This window comes from Camelus dromedarius, chromosome 26 (assembly GCF_036321535.1).
Source record: "Camelus dromedarius isolate mCamDro1 chromosome 26, mCamDro1.pat, whole genome shotgun sequence".
Classification (NCBI taxonomy): Eukaryota; Metazoa; Chordata; class Mammalia; order Artiodactyla; family Camelidae; genus Camelus; species Camelus dromedarius.
This window is the reverse complement of record NC_087461.1, coordinates 14,991,566-15,003,640: the sequence shown is the minus strand read 5'-3', so window position 1 is coordinate 15,003,640 and position 12,075 is coordinate 14,991,566. Positions and strand designations below refer to the sequence as shown.

The following is a 12,075-nucleotide window of genomic DNA, read 5'->3' as shown; positions in this document are numbered from 1 at the left end:
AGTATAAAGCTGAGATGCTTAGAATAAACAAAATAAAACAGAATTCTATGTCTGCTCTTCCATTTCCCATCATCCTTAAGAAGAGAGTCAGTTCTGATCCTTGGTGACTCAAAAGTCAACTAGATGCGTTCACAATAACCGACATGGTGGTTTCCTCCTTCCTGGGTAAAAAGAGCAAGAGACCTTAAGAAATGAAGGACACTGTTGGTATTAACGAGATGTGATGGTCAATTTTATGTGTCAACTTGACCGGGCCACATCGATGCCCAGATAGCTGCTAAAACATTATTTCTGGGGGTGTTTGTGAGGGTGTTTCCAGTAGGGATTAGCATTTGAATTGGTACACAGAGTCAAAAGGCTCACTCTCTCCAATGCACAGTTAACTATCCAACCAGATCAGTACACACAAAGCTTACCCTTGTAAAGCACTGTACACTTCCCAGATAATTTTCACAACTTTCATGACATCTGATTCCCACAGCAACCAGGGAGGTAGAAAATATAATTATTCCAATTTTATTATTTTTTAACTAAAGTATAGTTACTACAAGATCTTGAATATAGTTCCCTATGCTCTACAGTAGGACCTTGTCATTTATCTATTTTATATATAGTAGTTTGTACCCGCTAATCCTAAACCCCTAATTTATCCCTCCCCACTTCTCCCTTTGGTAACTATAAATTTGTTTTCTATGTCTGTGAGTTTGTTTCTGTTTTGTAAAGAAGTTCATTTGTTTCATTTTTTTTTTTTTAGATTTCACATATAAGTGATATCATATATTTGTCTCTCTCTCTTTGACTTACTTCACTTAGTATGATCATCTCTAGGTCCATCCAATCATTCCCATTTTAGAGATGAGAAAACTGGAGTTGAGAGAGTTTACATGATAGGACCAAGGCACCCAGGTAGCTAGCGACTCCAAGATATGTCTTTTGACAATCACATCTCTGCAGTTTATACCAGAGTACACTGTAATGGGGGTTAACGTTCTCACCTGAGCTTCTTCCTTTAGGGTTCTTTCCATAATGACACTAAGACAACACAGTGGTTCCCCAAATAATGCTGGTCACACCTCTTTGAAAACTGGCCCCGACAAAACCCAAAGATTTTACATATAAATGCTTCAAACTCTCTCTATAACTGAGACATTCAAGGCTCTTGCTTTACATGGAGGATGTACATGGTCCCCAATGGGATCAAGGTTATCACGTGGTCCAGTCAACATGCCCCAGGAGTTAATGGAAAAGAAACCTGTGGCTTGATGATGATCTTACTTTATTTATTTTTAGTTCTCATTAACACAAATATTTACTGATACTATTTATACAGTAAATTAGGTTGAATGTGACGTTTTGGATAGCTTGAATACCCCATTTTCTTGTGCACAAAGGTACTCTCTCATTTATAAATGGGCATTTCTCTTTGGCATCCATTAAGTTTTTTGCCCAGATATCGGCCTCTTTCAAATATTAAAAATCAACTTAGTTTCTAGTAACAAAACTAAAAGTGATTCCATGGAGTGATTGTATGATTACCAAACACATCTGCTGTTAAATGTCATTAAAGTGATGCTTGATCAATGTCTGTCAGTCTGTGCTAATTAAGACAGAGAGAGCTGGGATTTTATAAATCGGAAGAGCGTTACCTGAACAGTCTGCATATAAAAGTTGTCTTTTAGCCTGGTGAAGGGGTATCCATGAAGCTGTGGACCTCTGCATTCTTGTTTTTGCTGGTCAATAACAGCCATCTTTCCAACTGTCATCTTTCATGCTACCATAGGTTTTAGGAGCTGGCAAGGATCTGTGAACACACTGTGCAAGTTTGCTGCGAGGCACTGGTATACCCCCCCAGAAGGGGCACTGGGTCTGGGCAAGCAGCTTCTCAGCATGGTTGTCCCTGCAGATCTGGTTAGAGTAGTGCTGTTGATATTGCTGGGAGGATTTGCTGGGACTGTGTTCTGAACCATGGGAGGCCCAGGTGAGGAGGTGGTTTGCGTAAGTTATGTTGTTTCTTGGCTACTAGGAGAACCAGAGCCATGGTTACTAAATGCTTTTACTGGTTGCTGGAGAGCCAAAGGAGATGGTGCTGCAGGGGAGCGGAATTTGCCTGGAGAAGGTATGGCTGAAGCTTGAGGTTGCATGTGAGGTATTCCTCCATTTGGCACTGGAAAATTTGAGTCACTTCTGCTGCTTTTCACTGAGTCAACTTGTGTATTAGATGTCCAGGACAGGTTTGGAAGACTGTGCCTTAGTTTTTCTTCATTTTTAACATTGGTTGTCTGCAAATCTGTGGGATGGCCTTGAAGTGAAAGCCGAGGTTGCTGTAAGCGGCTAATCATAGGCTGTGGGGACAGTCTACTATATTCTATTCCCCAAGCAGGAGATCGAGAATGAGGTGAATTTTGGGGTGACTGCTTAGGTGATGGTCGAAGAGAATTGCGTGGTGATGGTGAAAACCTGTTAACAGCAGGGTATACTGCATGATGCATATTGTCATCTTCATCATTTAAACTTTGTGCATCAAGTTCCCAATCACTAAAAGTACCCTGTCTTGTCGAATTGCAAGATGAACAAGAACTGTGACGAGATGTGGTGGCTGCATATTCTTGCCAGAGACTCTTCCTGCATCCGAGCTAGAATCTGCACATCAGTTACATCATTTAGCTTATAATTGGATCCAGTTGAATCTTCATCTAATTCTGAAGAACTTAACTCACTGTCTATAGAGGATTGAGGACTGAGTGGAGGATTTCTGTCTGATGAACTTTTCAAATTACCTGAATTTCCAGCAAGTATTCGCTGTTTGACTATAGGAGGTCGCACTGGCGTTGAGGATGGAGAATTAAAACCGCTGCTGTATGGGCTACTGGCATTTGGACTGCAAGGACTTGTGTAACTCATGGAGTTGAAAGGATTATTATATAAATTCTGCCTCTTGAGAGCTGACATAGTTTGATCAAGTTTGTGGATAAGAGACTTTTTAGCACAGTCAACATCAGGACTTGGGTAATCCAAAACTTGCCTGCACCAAACTAATGGACTGACTTCTGCATTGGTGTTAAGTTTTTTCTTTGGTGACGAATACAGCCAGCTCTCCTCCTCCTCCTCCTCCCAGCCTGACAGGCGCTCCAGCTCCTCGGGCCGCAGCGGCTCCACCTCGTCCAGCAAGCCGCCCTCGCCCACTGCCAGCAAGGAGGTGGCGTCCCGCAGCCCCTCGCTCCTCGCCCACCTCGGGCCCGCCCCGGCCCCGCTGCCCGGCTTGACGCTGAGGCCCAAAGGGAAGCCCCGAGGGGCCGCCGCGCCAGAGGAGGGCGTGGACCCGCCGACGCGAACAGGGCTGCCGGGCCCCGGGGAGCCGGCGCGCTGCTCTGCTCGGCCCCGGAGCGGCTCCTCAGCTGTTCGTTCTGCTTCTCCGCTTCTTCACCAGCTCCCGCCGCTTCCGCACCTCCTGGTCCGCGCGCACACTGGAGTCTACGTCCTCCAGCCCGGCCCCGCCGCGCCCGCCGCCCGCCCGAACTCACGGCCACAGGGGCAGAGCCGGAGGAAGGGCGCGGCGCCGGCACGCAGCAGGGCCAAGCCCCACGCCAGGGCCCCCCTGCTGCGGTCCCGAAGCGCCTCGTCTGCGCCGGCTCCGGGACTGGGCGGGGGGCGCCAATATCCGGCCTCGGCCTCCATCGGCCCGTCGGTGACCGCAGAGCCTCCTGGGTGGACGCGGCCGCGGGCTGGCGCTGAGAGGGCCAGGCGCCGGTCTCGTGGAGGACGATGATGATCTTACTCTTGCTGTGTCGTACCTTCAGCAAGCTCCTCCACGCAATCCAGTTCCAAAAGGAAATCTCTCTTCCACCCCCAGGAAAAGCATGGGGACCCTCTACATTGTGTTGAGTTCCAGAACTGGAAAGAGTCCACATACTTCCAAAAGGGCTTAACGCTCAAGAAGTCAGTTGGTCCCAGGAGAATCTGGCTTAATACTTTAAGCCTTGATCTATAAAGACAGAATCTGAAAATGTGCAAAATCATCTTTGTATCACAGTTGGTCTAATGATAAACTTTTGAGAAAGAGATTGTTGTTCAGATTGGAGAAGTTCCTTTTTCTTTCACACCGTAGATGCTGAGTGTTTCCTTGGTTTTTATCTTTGATTTTTTTTTCTGAGTCATTTCAAGTCCCAGGTCAAAATTCTTCTTCATTTCTAAATGGGATGCTTCCTGGATTTCCATGAAATGTTAATGACTGCTTAAGGCTTACTGTGTACCAGACACTATAGGACACTCTGAATACTAACTAACCACCTAAGTGTCCCAGCCCAGAGCTCACAGGAATCTCTTCTGTTTATCAGACTCTGTAAGACTCCCTAATGAGATATGGGGCAGCCGGGGTGAGGCAGAGGCTACAGGCACCTTCCAAGTATTAAGAAAAAGCTGCCTTTCCTGGGATCCATTCTCTAGGGTTCAAGGTCATGAGGATTGCAACTTATAAGTTATTAAATACAAAAATGAATAAAGCATAGATGGACTCTGCTCTCCAGGGAGCTTAATGACATTAGAAGAGACAGACACAAAATGTAACGGGTACTTCAACATACTTTCAATATGACACAGATTGACGTGAGAAGAAGCGTGGTAGGCACACAGAGGAAGGGCACTTCAGCTAACCGGGGGGCAAAGGGAAGATTTCGTGAAGGTGTTAGTACCTGCCCAGCACACGGGAGTCACGGGATAAATAGCTGTTCAGCGAATGAATAAGCTGGTGTTCGGGAACAGTCACTGGGGTAATGGAGGATGGTTGGTGGTGGAAGACCAGAAGGAGGAAGGCCAACTGTTGTTAGAGCTTATCCAGTTAAAGACTGAAAGGGCCCACAGTAAGCAAGTGATCTGAGGGTGAAAAGGGTTGGGTGGGGAAGATTTAAGATCTACTGGGTAGGTGACAGAACAAGGGTAAGGGATGAACTAAGGCTGCGGGAGACAGGACAATGGCTCCGTCACATGATGCCCTCCTCAGGCTCCCCCTAGCCCTCAGCGTCCCCCAGAGGGATTCACGCATCTCACAACTATTCACCAAGAGCTGCCAGGGTTCCAGGAACCATGCTAGACCCTGGGACTATCTCAAGGAATAAACGAGACCCTGTCTTTCCTGTCGTCTTGAACGTGGGGCACCACAATGAAAACGGAAGAAGGCTTCAGGGCAAAGCCACAAAGGTGATTAACAGTTGGTTAACTCTGTTCAAGAGGGAAAGGTCAGCAAAATCAGGGGATCTTTTCTGTGTAAAGTGTTGCTGAATTGCAAGGAAAAGTCTATCCACAGAAGGCTGTATAAGCAGAGGACAATCTCATTCCCTCTCTAGAGAGCAATGAGAATGTTGTAGTCTTAAGCTTCTAAATTCATGAAAAAGAAGAGAAAGCTATTCAATGAATTCAGAAAATATTTTTTACATTCTAGCTTTTATATTATGGGTAACTGCAGAAGAGAGGTAACAAGGTTAAGGAGAAAGCAAACTAAAATTGCAGCCCACACAGCCACTGTCACAAGACATGTAGATAAGCTCCATGACCTTCATGGGCAAATAGCTACATCTTGAGACATTCTGTAAATTGTGATTAAATATTTCTAAACTGTGCTGAATTTCCAGGGTTATATGCAAAATAAGAACTAAATATCAAGATGCTTTTGATGAATACTTGTGAAATGGATGAATTCCACCAGGAAAGTTGAGGGTTAGGGGGAGACTGAGAAGAACATCGTGAAGACAAATCCCTCCCTCAGAAGGAGGCCCAGCTGGCCACAGGTTAAAGGGCTAAGGGTCTGGAACTGGGGTCCACTGAGTCAAGGTCAAGGTCAAAATTCCTGCCCAGGCAACAGACTGCTTAGGGCTAGGAACCAAACACAACTCCTAAGAAAATGATCGAGTGTGACGCTAACGAGAACTTATGTGAACAGCAAACACCAAGAAGGTAGAGTTGGGAACCAAGTTTAGTGACATGGAACAGTGTTCAGGGTAAGCCAAAGACTTCTTTTCCTTTCTTCCCCTTTCCCTTCCTTCCTTCCTTCCTTCCATTTCTTTTGTTTCCTTCTTTCTTTCCCTCTCTCTTGCTCTCTTTCTTCCTTCCATTTATTCATTCATTCATGTGTATATTTATTCAGCAAGTCAAGCTCTTAGCACTGTTCTCAGTACCAGGGATATGACAGGAAATAGGCAAAATTAAGTGCCCAGGAAAGGCTTGTCACCTAGTGGGAGAGAAACAAGAGCCAACGATTACATCATTATGCCATCAGTCCTCCACTGTGATGAGGGAAGCAGAGGCTGAGGACCTGGGCTGGTCAACTGGGCCTGCTGTTACCCCTGATGCTTAAGAAAAACAATCTGGAAGGGTGAGACTGCAGCCCAATGGAACCTCCTCCTGTGACTGCAGCACGAACTTTGGAGACTGGCAAGCTGCCAATAAGGCAAGGAGCCTGCAGTTTGAGATGTGAGCTCACTCATTCCCAAGGGCTGCACAAACTACAAGAACTTTAGGTGCTAATCTGAATAGAACCATCCTCACTTGAATCCTTAATCTTGTGTTTTCATTTTGCTAATTCAGTAATAATGCAAAGTGAAAGCAAGTTTAACTAAGTCCAATTACACATTCATGCAAACCCAAGACCTGGGCCAACCCTCCAGGCAGGAAGACATAGGAATCCAATCTAAACCTGGGGTGTCAGGGCTCAGCTCCCCAGAAGAAGCAAAGCTTAGGCTGAAAACCAAAGATGAGTAGAGGGTAGCTAGGGAAGGCAAGAGAAAGAGAAAAGAGTGAGGAAGAGAAATAGAGAACAAGGAGTGTGAAAGCCGGGGGCACAAAGAGCACTGAACATGCAAAAATGCTGAAAGAAACTCTGTCTAGGTCAGGAGAGAAAGTACTAGGTGGAGAATGCTGCAGAACTACACCACCAGAAGTCTTATAAGCAAGAGGAAGTGAACAATCTGGCTTCCTTCTACGGGAAAGAACAAGTTGTTGGAGGTCTAGTTACAGTAGTGATACAATAAGATACGTATTTTAGGAGTGTCCCCTGGCTTCACTGAGGAGGACAGATTAGGAGGGTCTGAACAAGGTGGTGTGATCAGTGAGAAGGACATGGCAGTGATCCAGTATTGAAGATGGTCTCCAAAGATGGTCACCACCAATCCCTTCTGTCCCTACACACTCCCATTGCTCCTCACATCAGGAAGTGAAATTGAAAGCTCCTCCCCTTGAATCTGGGCTGGCCTTCATGATTATTCGACCAAGGGAACACAGCAGAAGTGGCACTGGGATTTCTGAAGCTATGTTGTAAGAAGTCTTGGGACTTCTGCTTGGGATTCTTAGAACGTTCACTCTTTGGACTCAGGGAACCCAGCCACCATGTTGTAAGAGGCACAAGTCACCAGCAGAGGCTCCTTTTAAGGTGCTGTAGTTGGCAGCCCTAGCTGAACTCCTACCAAAGCCAAGGTCATCTGCCAGCTGTGCGAGGGAGCCATCACGGATGTCAGCCCAGGCAAGCTTTTAGATGACTCCAGCTCTGGCCACCACTGGACTAGAACCATACGAAAGCCCTCGATGAAGCTCCAGCTAAGCCCATTCAGCCAATGGAACCGTGAGAGAGTATGAAATTGTCCCCTTAAGTCATCAAGATTTGGTTTTGGGGGATGTTTATTATGCAGCAATAGATAACCAGAACACCAGTTAAGAGATAACTAGGTAACAATTAAAAGACAACTAGATGGGCATTTAGGTTGCTTCCAGGTCTTGTCTATTATAAGTAGTGTGGCTATGAACACTAGGGTGCATGTGTCTTTTCCAATTAGAGTTTCTTCTGGATATATGCCCAGGAGTGGGATCAACAGGTGACAGGATAAAGAAGATGTGGCATATATATGCAGCAGAATACTATCCAGCCATAAAAAAGAATGAAATAATGCAATTTGTAGCAACATGGATGGACCTAGAGATTATCATACTAAGTAAACCAAAGACAAATACTATATAGTATCACATATATATGGGATAAAAAAAATACAATGCAAATGAACTTATTTATAAAACAGACAGACTCACAGACATAGAAAACAAACATGGTTACTCAGGGGGGACACGGGTAGGGAGGGATAAAAAGGAAGTTCGGGATTTGCAGCTACTACTATATATTAAATAGATAAAACAACAAGGTCCTACTGTCTAGCACAGGGAAAACTATATTCAATACCTTGTAATATCCTACAATGAAAAAATATGAAAAGGAATATATATATATATACGCACACATATATAGGTATGTATGTGGTATATATGTGTGTGTGTATGTATGTATAAGTGAATCACTACGCTGCACACCAGAAATTATACTATATTGTAAATTGACTATACTTCAATTAAAAAAAAAAGAGTAACTATGTCAGGGTTCTCCAGAGAAACAGAACCAAGAGTCTATCAATATTGATATCTATCTATCCATCTATCTAGATTTATTTAAGGAATTGGCCCACACAACGTGGGGGCTGGCAAGTCTAAAATTTGCAGGGCAGCTGGCAGGCTGGCAACTCACGCAAGTGTTGAGGCTGCAGTCTTGAAGCAGCATTTCTTCTTTTCTGGGAAACCTCGGTGTCTGTTCTAAAGGACATCAGCTGATTGGATGAGGTTCACCCACATTATCCAGAGTCATCTCCTTTACTTAAAGTCAGCTGATTGTAGGTGTTAACCACACCATCACAGCAATGCCTAGATGCACGTTTGATGAAATAACTGAGGGCTACAGTCTAGTCAGGGGGACATGTAAAATTAACCATCCTGGTAAACTGGACCCAAATCATGGTAGGGGACAGAAAAAAAGTAGATCACTCTGTAACATATTTAGGATGTGAAACTTGAAGTTTGTTGACAGACTGCAGATGGGCACTGAAGGGAAAGATGTCAAGGGTGATACACAAGTTTCTGATCCTGGGAGAGGGTGGTCCCCTCCCTGACACAGGGAGAAGCTTCAACAAAACGGGGTAGGGTGGGAATGGCCCTTTCCTAGTGCAGGAGTGACCTGTGATCATCTTCATTCATCCTAAGACTCAGAAAATGAGATCACACCGCAGCAGTGGAACCAGAAGTTACACTGTGAAAAAGCAGGGCTGTGCGGTCTCCCAAAACAGGAGGGATGTCCCACCATTTGGCTGGCTTCAGAGTCACTGTGAATGAGCAAAAACTATGACCAAAACCACTTCTTCAGGTCCTTCCTGCTGCCCGATCACAGGACTGGCTCCTGCCTTTTTAAAAAAGTGTTACATTCAAATCAACAGCCAATGACATAAGTGTGGAAAAAAACAAGTTCTAAAGATACAGAATCAACTGTTAAGATGAACATTAGGATTTCTGAAAATATCTGACTCTGCAGACGGGAAAAAAAAATCAAGGTCACTGCCATTATTATTCAGTGTGTGAAGAAAATGGGAAGCTGTTCGTTGATACTTGTATTTGGTGAGATATTTCGTAGAGGAAGAAAAAAGAGGAGTAAGAAAATTTTTTTTCCTTTTTGCAGACATCGTCTGGCAACATTATTTCAGATGCTGAAGTTACACTCTGAATCCGACGAAAACAGAGATTTATTATTCTAATGCTGAATCAGTCTTACGCGTAATTGCACCAATACACTGTTCAGTGAAGCATCTCCGAAGGAAAAATGTTTCCTGTCTATTTTGCGTTTACACCACTTTCTTTTATAAAAGGTCTCATTATTTCCTGATCTTTAAACTTAACCAAACCAAGTCCTAATTGCACACTTCACTGACAAGCGATGCAGGTGTTATTGCAAAGGGTTTCTTCTGGGTTACAGGCGGGAGTTGCTGTCTTGCACGGATGGAGGGACAGGTAGGAGGCCAGGTTGTTAAATGAGCCTGATTCACATGGACAAATGGGCCGTACGTGCTCCCAGAAGCCACTGTGGTGGCTTACATCTCAAGCACTCTTCCAGGACCACTCCCACAGCTCGCTGAGGAATTCAGCATCTTCTGTGTTTTTGGCGTCAGACACAAACTCAGCTTCTATTTCCACCTGGCCTCAGAACGGTGCACTTATTTTCTGGCTTTTGGCCTCTGGTTTCCCTCCACATCCTGACTTTTCATCTCTGCTCTCAGGCTTCACCCAATAGAAAAGAATTATCCAGTCCTACCCTGAGCTTGCCAGCCCTTTATTTAGTTCCAAATAGGGGAGGGAGGGGACTAACTATTCTGTGAAAAGAACAAGATGTGTAGCTCTGTGCTCTGCCTATAATCAGGCTGATTAATTTCCAGGCAACTCAGTCATTCCTTGAGGGACCTCAGAGCAAGTCACCAAACAATCTGACCAGCTGTCTTGAAAGGGAGGAACAAGAGACAGACTGTTCCTGTAAAGGTAAGTCCTTTTCTGCTGCAAAGAAGAATGCAAAGGAAGATTGCAACCCAGAAAGTTGAAGCTTATTACTTCCTGCTCTGTGTGACCTATTTTCCATCAAGAAAAGATCAAAGACAAGTTCAAATAAAGCAAACCGAATAGGAAGGGCTGGTCCTCATCAAATGCACTGTCTAATCCCTAAAAAATGCATCACAAAAGCAAACATGGGGCTTACAAATGTTTACATGTCTCCCCAGGCAGAGAATCAAACCTGAAACAGCTTTATTGCTACTCATGGACTTGCTGTATTTATTACAGATGCCAAGAGTTTAAACTACTTTAAGTAAAATATTCATTGTAAGCTAGGAAAATGACAATAAACTCATGATAATAATGATAATAGTGATCAAGTATGGAGACTGTAACGTATAATGGACTCTGTACTGAACATTTTACACACTGAATATTCATGAAGGCTCATGGAAGAAGGCATGATCTCATCTCCACCATACCAGTAAAGAGACTAGCTGGGAGAAGTGGTTTAGCCTAATAATAATGATAACGATGTCACAGATAACCAACTGCCCAAAAGTCTCCTGTCCAAGGTAAAACAGTGCCCTGAACATGTTCTAGTGGGAACTCAGCATTCATAGAGAGACCAAATATAACATAAAATCAAAGACGATGGAAAAACCAAACAAGAAAGGTCAATAAAATAAGATGCATGAAGCCAGCATGAAGCTGAGCCTACGCTCTGAGCCCAGAAACCTGACTCTGCTTTCCAACTCCTAGTTCCTGTACTGAGTCTTGACCCATTTTTAGAACCATCTAGAAAGAGTCTTGCTTCCTTCTGATGAAAATGTTTTCCCATCATCATTTTGCACTCTATAAAACATTGGATCACAGGTAACCAGGTCTGTAAATTAATTTCACACACAAGATGGAAACTTCACATAGGACCAGTCTTAGGAAGGAAAAATCTCATTACAGGACAGTGGCCAAGAGGTCATCAGGTGGCTTGGGGAAGGCCTTCCTGAGCAAGAGGTGGCTGATTTGGGGTCTGAAAGATTAGAACACATGAGCAAGGGAGGTGGGGGAGGGAGAAGGGCACAGAACTGCCAAGTTCTGTGGCTGAAGCAAGGATCAGACATCTGATGAAGCCGAAGACCAACACAGGTGGAGCAGAAAAGAGCCAGGAGGGGTGTGGGGTCCAGTAATGCCAAGGAAGTAGGCAGCGGCCAAGCAATATAGGGCCCTAAGGGAGTTTAGTCTCTGTTTTAAATGCAATTAAAAGAAAAACAGAAACAAAAAAGCAGCAGATTCCAAACAGATTGGGGCAGAGGTGGCGTGATGGAAGTGAATTGTGACCACAGATCACTGCCCAATTTCCATTAAAAAAAATCCATCTGGCGGCTGTATAGAGAATGGACAAGAAGGATACCAGCGTGGTGGTTGATGACCAGGGTGGAGGTCACTGCAATAATCCTAAGGAGAAATGGCGATGAAGCCAAAAGACTCCCCCTAACCACAGTCAGTCATGGAGTATCTGCTATGTGCTGACAGAGATTCCTACATTTTAGAGAGACTTTTCCAAAACAAACAGAACCCGAGGATGGACTGATATGGAGATGAGGAGGAAGGAGCAAAACAAAACCAAACCCCCAAAAAACAAATGGAGTGACACAGAAACCAAGTATGAGAATCTTTCAAAGT

General features: G+C 44.5%; 1 protein-coding gene and 1 pseudogene across 2 annotated transcripts in view; both read right to left on the bottom strand.

Annotated features, from left to right (window-relative positions):
- ST8SIA6 (ST8 alpha-N-acetyl-neuraminide alpha-2,8-sialyltransferase 6) overlaps positions 1 to 12,075 on the bottom strand; it is a 137,713-nt gene that overhangs the window by 35,759 nt on the left and 89,879 nt on the right. The gene's annotated exons all lie outside the window — the stretch shown is intronic.
- Positions 1,644 to 3,908, bottom strand: LOC105100054 (SLAIN motif-containing protein 2-like; annotated as a pseudogene).